The sequence below is a fragment of the Notamacropus eugenii genome, chromosome 5 (assembly GCF_028372415.1).
Source record: "Notamacropus eugenii isolate mMacEug1 chromosome 5, mMacEug1.pri_v2, whole genome shotgun sequence".
NCBI classification, from domain to species: domain Eukaryota; kingdom Metazoa; phylum Chordata; class Mammalia; order Diprotodontia; family Macropodidae; genus Notamacropus; species Notamacropus eugenii.
This window is the reverse complement of record NC_092876.1, coordinates 351771220-351785846: the sequence shown is the minus strand read 5'-3', so window position 1 is coordinate 351785846 and position 14627 is coordinate 351771220. Positions and strand designations below refer to the sequence as shown.

The 14627-nt window shown below is 37.2% G+C and overlaps 2 long non-coding RNA genes across 3 annotated transcripts in view; one reads left to right on the top strand and one right to left on the bottom strand.

Annotated features, from left to right (window-relative positions):
- The window catches only part of LOC140506615 (uncharacterized), a 71977-nt gene that overhangs the window by 37582 nt on the left and 19768 nt on the right, over positions 1 to 14627 (bottom strand). Inside the window, exon 2 of the long non-coding RNA XR_011968014.1 lies at positions 6552 to 6623. This is a non-coding gene — a long non-coding RNA (uncharacterized lncRNA). The remainder of the gene's footprint in view (positions 1 to 6551; positions 6624 to 14627) is intronic.
- Positions 1 to 14627, top strand: part of LOC140506614 (uncharacterized) — a 236931-nt gene that overhangs the window by 208320 nt on the left and 13984 nt on the right. The gene's annotated exons all lie outside the window — the stretch shown is intronic.

The window sequence follows — 14627 nt, the reverse complement described above, 5'->3', positions numbered from 1 at the left end:
CTGAATTGTCATCAGAAACCTCTCAATTTTCACAAAGCAATTTGTTTGACTCAGTCATGCATATGTTTTCTTCATCCACATATTGTTGAATGAGTTCATGCTGATGTCATCTATAGAGGACCTTTCGATTTCAGTCTTTGATCTAAGTTGTTTCATAGACTCTATCTAGAGATAAACTACTTTTGAAGACACTGGGCAAAACTAATGCAGTGTACCTGCTATCACCCTTTACCATGCTGGCACCTGGAAACTCTTCCTCTAAAACTCCACTGTCCACATTGGTGGTGGTCTTAGTTATCCACTCCATCTAGACCCAACTCAAGTCATGCTTGACTTCACTCACCAGAGATTTTCTCACTAGCTACCTCATCCTAACCAAGAAACCAGATTCTGATAGGCTTGACATTTTCATATTACACTCAGACCTGCCCTGCTGTCCTGCTTGATAGCTACTTCAGTTACCTACTGAATCTAGGCTCAGCCCTCATCATATTTCACTTCATCTTTTCTTTTATCTCCTACCTTCAACCTCTCTCTACTTCCACTTCTAGTTTCAAGTTCCAGATCTTCAGATCAACTCTGTCATTGCTCCTAGAAAAGGTGTGGCAATCTATTCCCTCATGGCTCAATATTCCCTGATCAATATTCTCATATGTCCATTTCCCCCATTAGAATAAAAACTCCTTTAAGTGTAGGAATATATATATATATATATATATATAGATATATATATATAGATATATAGATAGATATATAGATAGATATATAGATATATAGATATAGATAGATAGATAGATAGATAGATATAGATATATTTATATCTCTAGTACTTAGAAAATATTTGACTAAGTCTTTAATGAATTCTTTTTTATTCATTCATTTATTCCCTCATTCATTGGGTTTTTGACCTGTTAATCATTTACTCTAAGAATGTCTTTTAAGTCTTCTGTTCCCTTTTGATTTAGAAGTGTTCATCTGTTTATAGCCACCTCATCACCACAGGGTGATGAGCCCTGTGTTTTGTTACTATAGTATGTTGGGTTTTCTTTTTAGGATCCTTTCCAAATCATAATCCCAAAGACAGTATGTTAAGACTGCTATTATATAGGTTTTGATTACATTAAAATCTATTCTTGGATAGCTTTGATTTCAGGATGCCGGTAAATCTCTTACTATTTTCTTGAGATATTTATGGTTAGTGCATCTTGCCTGGAGAATGTCAAGGTATTTCTATATGTCACCTTCATCCTTTGGGTCAGTGTTGTAGATTTTGTGGTTGATTTTACTGTTGCTTTTATTATTATTCACTTCATTCTGAAGTTGTGTAAGAAAGATAAAGAGCCAGCGACAGGTTGCTATTCTGACAGCTAGATGGTACAGTGGATAGAGCATGGAACCTAGATTCTGGATGACATGAGTTCAAATCCAGCTTCAAATACTAACTGTCTGACTTTGGGCAAGTATGCCTCTGTTCAAGTTACAAGTTTGGCTCTGTCTGCCTCAGTTTCCTTACCTATAAAATGGAGGTAATAATAACACCTGCCTCCCCAGGTTGTTATGAGGATAAATGAGATAATATTTTAAAAGTGTTTTGCACAGTGACTGGCACAATGTAAGTACGAAATAAATATTAGTCATTATTTTCTTTTTGTATTTAGTGTCTTGCACAGGTAAGTAAAAAAAATTGCTTTTTTGTAATTGAAAAAAAGTATTGGGATGTCAGCTTATTCTTGGTAAACTCACTAAAACCATCTTTAAAATAACTCCAGGAGCAGCAAGGATGACAGAGATAACAAGTACTCATACTATTCAACAAGATTTTGATTATTTTTGATAGGTTTTTCTACATTTTAAAAGCTTTTTGTCCAACATAGAAAGGCAAATGAGAGTAGTGCATTAAAAATTTTGGCTTAAAGTCATAAAGACATGATTTCAGGTCCCATATTTGACTTACAACTAGCTACGTGACCCTGGGCAAGTTCCTTAACCTAATAATAATTTAGGTCATTCAGTCTGTAAGTTGCAGAGAAAATACTGTCTCTGTTTATAGTTTTCTCATTCTAGTATTCCTACACCAATGAAATCATAAGTCTAATCCAATCCCTATATGCTTCATTCCAGGTAGCTTAGAAATGATGAGTATCTTGTATAGTAACATCTGTTAAAAAGATGTATTTCTTAAAACTTCTTGGATCCATGTTGCATCTAGATGATTGTGAGCTATGTCTTTTTTTCTTCTGTGATACAACTTTGATTTCAGCACAGTTTGTTAAAGTTCTTATTCTCAAAGACATTTGAATTTTGTGTTTGTAATTGTAAAACAAGTTTTGAAGAGGGATCACTTTAAGAATTATACAACTTCTAGATGTATACTCCTAACTAATAGGTTGTATTTTGCTAGATAGGCACTTATTTTTATTTTCCATGAGGGAAACCCTGAGATAGCTAGTTGTCCATAGTTGGAGCTCATCCTGAAGAGCAGAGAATATGGGACTATTATCAATATTAACTTAGAAAGGGTACAGAGATGTCTTGAGTATGATTAATTGTCTATTCACTCAACTGCATTAATAGACAATTAACTCTTTAAGCTTAAATCTTGTTGAATAGACAGTCCTTTCCTTATGTTTCCCTCTTGATTCCTGGAGCCAATTTGCACCATATTACAAATCTATTCTCTTGGTCCTTGGGACTCATTCTATTTCAAGTTCTTACTTGATTTATTTGCCCTTCCATATGATACACTCTCTGCTTCTGACACCTTATGAATTAAAACTTAACTGCTACGGACTTTGCTGTCTTAATGGGAGGAAACTTATAACATGAGCCCACAAAAACCTGGACATCAACTTAAGAGTTCTCCTGAATGGTCCAGCACACATCTTTTACCACAGCTTCACAAGTGCTTCTCCATTGGCTCTTAGGCAACAAGGCTAGATCTTCCATGCCTCAGTTTCTTCATCTGTAAAAAGATGATACTCATTTCCTTCCATCAATAAATATATAATCCTATGTGGTACTTAACTGAGGCTGGATGAAATTATTTAAGGGGATAAATTAGCTTCTTGCAATCTTCTAGATTTTTTTTGGCTAGACTTGCAATTTTATTGTTGTGTGGAACACTCAAAAAGGGAACCCCACCTGTAACAAATGCAGTTTGGCAACTGGTATGCAACTTTTGCTCTTGGAAACCATATGAAGCAATGTGTGACTAAGTGACTTTTTCAGGGCTAAATGACAATCATTTGTCAAAAGCATGACTTAAATCCAGGTCTCCATGATTCTGAGGCCATTTCTCTACGAGAATTTCTTAATCTGGGCTTCTAGACTTCCAAGGGGCCCATGGATAGATATGAAGAAATTCATCAATTATTTAAAAAAAAAATTTTGATAGATTTTAAAAAAAAATGTAACTAGTTTTCATTTTTATACTACACATTTTGTTTTATGCATTTAAAACCACTATTCTGAGAAGGGGTCCATAAATTTTATTAGATTGCCAAAGGGATCTATGACACACATAGAAAAATGACTTAAGAATCCACCTTCTCTGTCTATCTGGTATAACACACTAGCTTAGCATTAGCTATGCCATGTTAAAATGACTGTTAATGAAGAAAATAACATTTGCTTATTTCTCAATGTTTCATTTAGTTCTTTCCAACAGTGTTAAATGGTACCATCCTATTCCCATTTCTTGGACCAAAAACTCTGCAAGTGCAGAATTCTTGTTTTCCCTTTTTTTATGTCTTCTCAAAGAACTTCATACAGTGCTTTGAACACAATAGGTGTTAAATAAGTGATTATTGACTTATTGACTAAGGGGAGAACTTTTGAGATTGCTGCATATCAAGGCTTCATTTCACATCCACCAATTTGTAATTTTTGATCATTGAGACAGGCTGCAACAAAGCTTGCCTTTATACGCTCAGGGAGGAAGTTGGGCATATTGAGTGCACACATGATTACAAAAGGGATGTTTAACTTACTTCAGGGAATAAGCTGTTTTCACACCCGAAAGGAATCCAGTTAATATACAAATAATGTAATTGCAGTGTGAGCAGAAACCAGCCCTGCTTAGGCTGACATTTTTTTTTGTTCTGTGAAACAAAAGCCATTCTTAAATATTAATCTGTTCATTAAAGAAGAGTTTCCACAAGGCAACACTCATTAGCCTAATTGGAATTACTACACTGATTTGAAAGTAATAAAGCTTCAGATATTATATAGATACTACAATCACAATAAGCTTAAAATGGATATGGGATTTGAATATTAATTCATGGTCTTAAAACAATTAGAAAAAAATTACCGGATCAGGTATGACTGGAGGATAGAGAAGAGGGGGAGAATCCTTAACCAAATGTGGATAGAGATAATTAGAAAAGAAAATAGATAATTTTAGTAACATGAAGCTAAAAAATGCATTGGCAATCAAGACTATGAGGATTAGAAAGGAAGGTACTCTGAGTTGTCTATTGGGAAAATTCTGTGTATCAAAATATCTCTGATAAGTGTCTGATATCCAAGATTTATAGGGAAAAAACATAAATATATAAGAACAAAATCCAGTCCCCACTAGATAAGTGGTCAAAGGAAGTGAACATATTGTTCTCAAAAGAACTGCAAACTATTTAACATCATATGGAAGATTACTTCAAATAACCAATAATGAGACAAGTTGGAACAACTCTGAATCTTCACCTTATTCCCAGTAAACTAACAAAGATGTCAATGTTGGAAGTTCTGTGGAAAGAAAGAAACACTACTGCACTGTTGCTGACGTTGTGATTTGGTTCAACTCTTTAAGAAGCCAGCTTCGTAGCTGTGCCAAGAAAGTGACTCAAATGTCCATACCCTTTAATCCAAAGATCTTATAGCTAGACATATAGTCTAAGCAGACCAGAGAAAGAAAAGATCTATGTACACTAAAATATTAATAGCTGCACTTTTTGTAGTAGCAAAGAATTGGAAACAAAATAAATGTTCATAGAATGAGAAGAGGCTAAATAAATTGTTAATGAATGGGATAGGTAATTATTGTCTTATAATATGAATATGAAGGATAAAGGAAAGCATGAGAAGACATAAACTGAGGCAAAGTGAAGTAGGAAGAAGCAGGAAAACCACATGCACGCACGCACACACATGCACATGTATAATGACTATGATGATTTAAATAGAAAGAAAAAGAACAACAACTAATCAGAACTGAATGTCTTGTAATTATAATGACCAAACTCTGTTTTCAAGAAGTGTGAATAAAGCTCCCTTTTTGTTAGGGAAGTGGGGGACTGTGGATACCAAATACTGCATATGCTGTTAATTTGATTGCTATCTTCATTTGTTTTGCTGAACTCTAGGTTTTAAAAAATCTTTTTTTTTAAGAGCTACATTTTTTAGGTGAGGAAGAAGAAGAATAAAGGTGTTTTAAAAGCAAAAAAATGATCAATAAAATTAATTGTAAAAAAAGAAATAAAACTAGCAATTAATATACAATAAATTCAGACTTCTCATACATTTAAAATGGCAATCTACAAACATAATGAAATGTAACCCAAAAGAATTAAACAAAGCTAAAGTCACTGTCCTTGCCTTCTCCCTTCTTCATGTACTTCCTGTGAACAGGCATATGCTTTTATTGGGGGGAGAGCTAGCAATGGAGTCATACTAATGACTAAATGCTAATTTAAAGCTAATTAATTAATACTAATTTAGGTGATATTAGAGTTCTTATTAGTCCCATTCTATATATAAGAAACTGGGAGACTCAGAGGAGTTAGGTGACTTGCTCATGATCATTCAATCAGTAAATATCAGAGACAAGAGCTGAACACAGATGTTCCTGATCACAGGTCTAGTACTATTTTTACTAAATTTTAATGCCCCTCTAGTGAGGTATTAAAACTTGCCCTTGCTGGCTTTTGCATTTGATGTGGCCCCCTATGATTTCCTTCTTTGACTGTTTGGCAAATAACTGTAGTATTAGTTCTGGAACACTGGGAAGATTTTTTTAGGGGGATGTAGGGGGTGTGCAGGAAGGGGACAGTGTTGAAGAATGGAGCAGGAGGTATCTTGCTCTCATTGTGTCTGAGAGTTTGTGACGTTCCAAACTTGCTCTAGATCAAAGAAATCACTTTCAGACAGTATTAGAATAATAAAGAATGAGATCTAGACCTTCTCAAGTGTTTCTATACCTTTGGGTGGTGTTTGGTAGTGGGGAAAGGAGTACAGTAATTGATATGGGTTCCTACTAAATCAGTAGCTAGTTGGTGCATTAGAGAGAGTGCCAGGCTTGTAGTTAGGAAGACTCATCTTGATGAGTTCATATCCAGCCTCAGATACTCGCTGGTTGTGTGACCCTGGGTAAGTCACCTTTTGCCTTGGTTTGCTTATTTGTAAAAATGAACTGGAGAAGGAAATGGCAAACCACTCCAGGATCTTTGCCAAGAAAACCCCAAAAGGGGTCATGAAGAGTGTGACACAACTGAAAATGACTGAATAACAACAATCCTCATACATCAGTTTGAATTGGTGGATAATGTTCTTACCTTTATGCTATATCAGCTGAAATATTTCTGGAACGCAATCTTCTTGGATCCATTACAAGAGGAGTTTAGTTACTAGAAATGCAAGGAGGATCATGTTAGAACAGTTACATTTGAAATAACAATTCAGAGTATGGGGGGCGGAGCCAAGATGGCGAAATAGAAAGACGCACATACACATAGCTCTGAACCCACAAACCACAGAACGGCTAGAGGGGACCAACCCAGGGAGAATTCTGCACCCAGAGACCATGGAATATTGGAGCGAGGGAGATTTCTGTTCCGGAGAGACCTGCAAACCTCTCACGGGGGGTCCTTCGTGCCGTGGACTGGGCGCCGGGACAGGGAGCAGAGGGCAGCCCTGCCGCGGCAGCGACACCATGAGGAAAAAGATCCGAGCGGGCTACGGGGACGGGATCTCCAGCGGCGGCACAAGCCCCCCCACCAACAGGTGACTGACGGGGGTAGGTGAGAGAGTGTCTTTGGCGGGTCGAGAGGGGAGTGGGGTGCCCCCGTGGCTCGGGCCCCCCCAGGAGATAGAAGCTGAGAGGCAGCTACAGACAGGGGCTCCCCAAATGGGCGGGAGCCTGGATCCATTGTGGAAGGTCTGTGCATAAACCCCCTGAGGGAACTGAGCCAGAGAGGTGGCCCTGCCCCTGACCACCTGAACTTAATTCTCACACTGAATAGCAGCCCTGCCCCCGCCAAAAACTCTAAGGCGGGAAGCAGCATTTGAATCTCAGTCCCCAAACGCTGGCTGGGAGGACCAGGAGGCGAGGTGGGTGTGAAGAGAACATTCAGAGGTCAAGTCACTGGTTGGGGAGAATGCCCAGAAAAGGGAAAAGAAATAAAACTATTGAAGGGTATTTTCTCGGAGAAAAGACACTTCCTCCCTTCCTTTCTGATGGGGAGGAACAAAGCTTGCCATCAGGCAAAGACACAGAAATCGAGGATTCTGTGTCCCAGACCACCCAATGGGCTCGGGCCATGGAAGAGCTCAAGAGGAATTTTGAAAATCAAGTTAGAGAGGTGGAGGAAAGACTGGGAAGGGAAATGAGAGGGATGAGGGAGAAGCATGAAAAGCCAATCAGCTCCCTGCTAAAGGAGAACCAAAAAAATCTTGAAGAAATTGGCACCCTGAGAACTAGCCTAACTCAGTTGGCAAGGGAGGTGCAAGGGGCCAATGAGGAGAAGAATGCTTTCAAAAGCAGAATTAACCAAATGGAAAAGGAGATTCAAAAGCTCACTGAAGAAAATAGATCTTTCAAAACTGGAATGGTACAGATGGACGCTAAGGACTTTATGAGAAAGACAGATATCTCAGAACATACCACACAGATTCAAAAAATGGAAGATAATGTGAAATATCTTATTGGAAAAACAACTGACCTGGAAAATAGAATCAGGAGAGACAATGTAAAAATTCTGGGACTACCTGAAAACCATGATCAAAAGAAGAGCCTAGACATCATCTTCCATGAAATTATCAAGGAAAACTGCCCTGAGATTCTAGAACCAGAAGGCAAAATAAATATTCAAGGAATCCGCAGAACACCGCACGAAAGAGATCCAAAAAGAGAAACTCCTAGGAGCATTGTGGCCAAATTCCAGAATTCCCAGGTGAAAGAGAAAATATTGCAAGCAGCTAGAAAGAAACAATTCAAGTATTGTGGAAATACAATCAGGATAGCACAAGATCTGGCACCCTCTACATTGAGGGATAGAAGGGAATGGAATAGGATATTCCAGAAGTCAAAGGAACTAGGACTGAAGCCAAGAATCACCTACCCAGCAAAACTGAGTATAATACTTCAGGAGAAAAAATGGTCTTTCAATGAAATAGAAGACTTTCAAATTTTCCTGATGAAAAGACCAGAGCTGGAAAGAAAATTTGACTTTCTAACACAAGAATGAAGAGAACCATGAAAAGGTGAACAGCAAAGAGAAGTCATAAGGGACTTACTAAAGTTGAACTGTTTACATTCCTACATGGAAAGACAATATTTGTAACTCTTGAAACATTTCAGTATCTGGGTACTGGGTGGGAGTACACACACACACACATGCACACACGCACACATACATAGAGACAGAGTGCACAGAGTGAATTGAAGAGGATGGGATCACATCTATCTTAAAAAAAAAATGAAATCAAGCAGTGAGAGAGAAATATTGGGAGGAGAAAGGGAGAAGTTATATGGGGCAAATTATCTCTCATAAAAGAGGCAAGCAAAAGACTTATTAGTGGTTGGATAAAGAGGGGAGGAAAGAGAAAAACATGAGGTCTACTCTCATCACATTCCACTAAAGGAAAGAATATAATGCACACTCATTTTGATAGGAAAACCTATCTCATAACACAGGAGAGTGGGGGACAGGGGCACAAGCAGGGTGGGGGGGAGGATAGAAGGGAGGGCATGGGGAGGAGAATGCAATACGAGGTCGACACTCATGGGGAGGGAAAGGACCATAAGAAAAGAGAAGTAATGGGGGACAGGATAGGATGGAGGGAAATATAGTTAGTCCTGTACAACACAACTAGTATGGAAATCATTTGCAAAACTACACAGATTTGGCCTATATTGAATTGCTTGCCTTCCAAAGGGAAGGGGTGGAGAGGGAGGGAGCTAAAGAAGTCGGAACTCAAAGTGTTAGGACCAAATGTAATGTTCTTACCACTGGGTAACAAGAAATACTGGTTAAGGGGTCAAGAAAGCTATCTGGCCCTACAGGACAAAAGAGAAGATGGAGACAAGGGCAGAGAGGGAGGATAGAGGAGAGAGCAGATAGGTCACAGGGACAATTAGAAAGCTCGGGTTTGGGGTGGGGGGAGGGGATAAAAGGGGAGAAAATTTGTAACCCAAAATTGTGTGAAAATAAATGTTAAAAGTTAAATAAAACAAAAATTAAAAAAAAAAACCAGTTCAGAGTATGAATGCTGAAGATGGCCAAATAAGAACCCTAGGCATGCGAAAGTCAGGAAGCCCTGAGTTCAAATCCTGCCTTGGATACTTTTATCCTGTGTATATTTTGTTTGTACATAGTTGTTTGCATATTTTCTTGCTCACTAGACTGTCAGTTTCTTGAAAATGGGCCATTTTCATCTTTTTTGTATCCCCAGTATCTGACACATAGTAGGTGCTTAATAAATGCTTTGGGACTTGTTGACTATATGACTTGCCGAGAATCATACAACTAATGAGTGTTATGGTCAGTGTTTTAAACAAAGTCTTACTGACTCTAAGTTCAACATCCTATGCATTATGTCACACTGTTTGTTGTATGTTTGTAACATTATAATTGAAACCACTATCTATTCATACAGTAAATGTATACTTACTAATTGAAGTTACTTTTCAGTGGCTTTAAATTTTGTTATAAGGGATATTTAAGCTAATGAGAACTAAGTTGTTTTCATCTCTCACATCTCTTGCCAATTTATGAGAAGCAGGGAAAACTTATAAGCCAAAGGAATAGATAACGGTAGGGTAAAATGACAAAAAAGGAAGTTAATGATGCTTTCTGAACTTAGTAACTTCTATGTTATATAGATAAAGAAAATGAGTTGAAAAAAAAAAGGAGGAAAAACTCCAAAGCCTCATTAAATGTATCTTTTGCCACATGGAACTTTGTCTAATTGGCACTGTTTTTGGAAATATCTAGCTTTGTAGTCTTTCCTTCTGATGTTTTAATTGTATCGTCTTTGTAGATTTACAGAAAATGGCAGGTTTCACTGACTGAAATCAATATCATGATTGGCTGTATTTTCCAACATAAATTAATTTCTTGTATGTGCCAAAAATGACTGAGGAGCATATAGCAGACAGATAATGTTAAATAAGACTTGCTACCAGAAGGGATTTTTTTTTTACACTTAATAAGTTTTGTTTTGTTTTTTTCCAATTACATGTAAAGATAGTTTTTAACATTCAGTTTTGTAGGATTTTGAGTTCTAAAATTTTCTCCCTTCCTCCTTTCCCTCTCCCCTCCCCAAGACAGCAAATAATCTAACATAGGTTATACATGTGCAATCATATTAAACATATTTCCACGTTAGTCATATTGTGAAAGAAGAATAAGAACAAAAGGACAAAACCACAAGAAAGAAAAAGCAAAAAAACAACAAAAAAAGTGAAAATAGAATGCTTCAATCTTCATTCAGACTCCATAGTTTTTTCTGTGGCTGTGGATAGCATTTGTCACCAGAGTCTTTTGGGATTGTCTCGGATCATTGTGTTGCTGAGAAGAGCTTAGTCTATCATAGATGATCATTGCACAATGTTGCTGTTACTATGTAACATGTATTCTGGTTCTGCTCACTCCACTCAGCATCAGTTCATGTAAGTTTTTACAGGTTTTCCTGAAATCTGCCTGCTCATCATTTCTTATAGAACAATAGTATTCTATTACAGTCAGTTACCATTCCTGAAATGATGAATGACCCCTCAATTTCCTTCCTTGCCACCACCAAAAGAGTGACTATAAATATTTTTGTACAGGTGGGTCCTTCCCCCACCCTTTTTAATGATCTCTTTGGGAAATAGACCTAGTAATGGTATTGCTGGATCATAGTTTTATAGTCCTTTGGGCATAGTCAGGAGGGATATTTGTGGCAGAATTCTAATCTACATTCCTAGGTTAAGTGTGTAAAAGTATTCTATGTTTGGCAACATTTGAGACTATATTTCATAGACTCTATGATGTGCCACCATCTTTAGCGTAGGAATTGCCATTACCTGGACTCACAGAGATGGTGGTCAGAGCAACCCCTAGACATCTAGGTGGACCAGCATGGAAGAGAGGATGGATTTTTATAAGTATTTTTATATTCATCATCGTCATCTCTACCAACTGCCATCCACAGAGCAGGTAAGCCAATCTAGCAGAAATTATATGTGTCAGGCAAGTCAAACCATGATGATCATCTAGACCACCAAATCCCCTCACACCCTGAACCTTAGCAGCAATCACAGTGCTTTCAGTCTAGTGACCTCAGACATCATTCTAGGAAGCAAATCCTGTGGAAGTAGAGCTTGACAATTGCTTCTACAGGTATTACAGCCATAGCTGCTGAAGACCCAGGAAAGAAAGTTCTTCCCCACAAAGTCTTTGACCTTGTAAAATGTTACTCAGAAACCAATATTATTTTTTTCAATTGAAATGACATTAAAAAGAGATATCACTATCTACTTTGCTAGTGCAGCCTAAGGACCATGGAATCTCTCCATTTTATGTATAGCTGATGTTTTCCGTATGTATTGTCTCCCCCATCAGAATGTGAGTCCCTTGAGAATAGGAGCTGTTTTGCTTTTCTATTTGTATTCTCAGCATTTAGCATAATGCTTTGCACATACTAGATACTTAATAAATACTTCATCATTCATTTTTGCAATGGCAGTTTTGTCCTTTTGGAAACGCAGTAGGAGAGCTATTGGCACAGAAATGATAGCTATATTAAAATATCTGAAAAATAACTTCAAAACCCTTAGAGAAAATGACATTTGAACCCTGAAGGAATTCAAATTCAGTATTCTATGAACTATCAGGTACTTTAATGGCATCAACTCTTACTAGTTTTTTAAGAGTCAAATTTATTTCTATAAATTCTCAGTGTATGTTACCATTTCCTTCCATCAAACATTCTTATATGACTTCCACATTGCTAATTTGATTCTTTGCCATCTTGAAGACAGAATTTCCTGAGTCGGCTTAATGTTTGATAGCTTCTTTTGCTCTAGGAGTGTCCAAACTCATTAGTTATCAATCCCTCACAGTTATGTCATTAAGAAGCACACTTAGACCATGAGATGCCAATTCAATCACAGTACTATGTGGATCCATTATGCTCTCCCATGAGACATTCATATTACTTGTATTGTTGGTTAGCTAAGCAAATGCTTTACCACTTCCTTTTTCTGTGAGACCACATAACTTATAATTGATTTTTACTATAGTAAGTCTGTTCACTCCTATTTTAGGGCTTTTGTCAAAAAAAAAGATGGGTGAGGTGTTACCATGAAACTATGATTCCTTTTCCCAGTGTATTTGTCTAGTTCAGTTTGAGAAGTCGTCACCACAGGAAGTGATTCTTCCTGCGTAGAGTCTATCACCCATTCATAGCTGGACTCTCAAAAAACACTTGCTCAAAGAATTTTTACTGGGCAAATATTATAATGGCCTCAGCAATTCAAAAACTTTGTGATTTTACATTTGAAACACTGACTACAGAAGAATATATTGCTCCTATAAAAACTTGGTCTATTTTTCTTGATCTTCTTGTGTATGCATGTATGTCATCTTGTGTATGCATGAAGCTTCCTGTTTTTATATGGTTGTTTAAAATCTCTGGTAAGCAGGAAGTTTATTGGGAAGCCCTTTGAAATGATGCTAATATTAATATTACAGAAGCAGCAAGTTAGAAGGAAATTTCTAGATATAGAGCCCAAGAAAACAGTCCTTTTAACTTTCTTCATCATAGTGCCTTTTGTACTTCTGGTTAGGACTAAGTAGGACTGTGTTATCATAGGATTTAGAACTAAAAGGAACCTTAACCATCATTTAGTTGGAGAATTATAGACTTAGAGAAAGAAGGCACCGTAAAGGTCACTGAGTTGAATCCTCTCTTTTTTACAGATGAGGAAACTGAGATAATTAAGGTTAAGTGACTCACTGAAGATTACTCAGGTAGTAAGTGGAAGAGACAGGAATGAAGCACAGGTCTTCCAAATCCAAATCCAATGTTCTTTCCTCTACATTATGCTGTCCTTTGTTTTAACAAGAAGACTTCTTGATCATTATAGGATCCTTTTACATAAAAAAAGACTATGTATTTAGTATGTTCTTCCCTTAAAGCTTCTATTTGGTGAATTCATTCATTTCTATGGCTACTATTATTGCCTCTATACTCCCAAGCCTATATCTTTAACTCCAACTTACTTTTCAACTTTCATTACCACATTTTCAACTGGATACCTAGCTGGCATTTCTAATTCAGCATGTCTAAAGCTGACCTTATCATTTTCTGCCACATACCTGAGCCTTCCAGTACTTCTGTTTCTGGTGATGCCAATACCATACTCCCATTCTTCCAGGCATCAAGCCTTGAAGTAATCTTGGATTCTTCTTTCTATCTTAATATTCATATCTAATCAATATCCAAGTCTTGTCATCACGCCTCCATGTTGATTTGCTCTTCTCTTTCCAATCTGATACCATTTTATTGCAGGTTGTTATAGTCTCTTTCCTGGAATTTTTAAAATAATCTCATATTTGGTCCACTTGATTCCCAATTTTCACCTCCCTATGCTTTTTCAGAGGCTGCTAGTTGGTACACCTCATAGAACACTGGACTTGGAGTCCTGAAGAGCTACCTTCAATTCTCACCTCAGACATTTACTAGATCTTTGACTTTAACAAGTCGCTCTTGACTTAATTTGGCACTTGCAAAATGGTCCTATTATATAATGTGAGAATTAAATTGTAATAATAAAATAGAAATAATAATTGATTATGAAAGCATAATAAATTATTATAATAATAGTGCCTACCTCATAGGGTCAGGATTAGGTGAGAGATAGACATAAAGTACCTTGTAAAAGTTCTATATAAAGGCGATATGTTAGCTGTCAAAACAAACTCCTAATGCATAGTCTGACTGTGCTATTCCTCTAATCAAACATATTCAGTGACTCCTATAGGATAAAAGACAAAATCTTAACCTACCAATAGAAAGTTCCTGAAATTTGTCTCAAGCCTAGCTTCCCATACTAATCAATCAATCGACAACATTTATAAGATGCCTACCATATGGCAGGTACTGTGTTAAGGATAAAAAGACAAAAGTTAAATGCCTTTTTTATGGACTTCTCTCATTTACAGTTTCTATCTTCCATTGAGAACATGTGACTCATTGTTCCTAGATCTCATCCTAACCATTTCTTCCATTTGTGCTTTCTGTATCCATCCCCTGTGCCCACGACAACCTTCATTCACATCTCTCACTGTTGAAATATTTCTTTTCCTTTTAAAGTCCAACTGAGGTGGAACCTCATTTGGACCTCAGTTTCCTCTTCTGTCGAT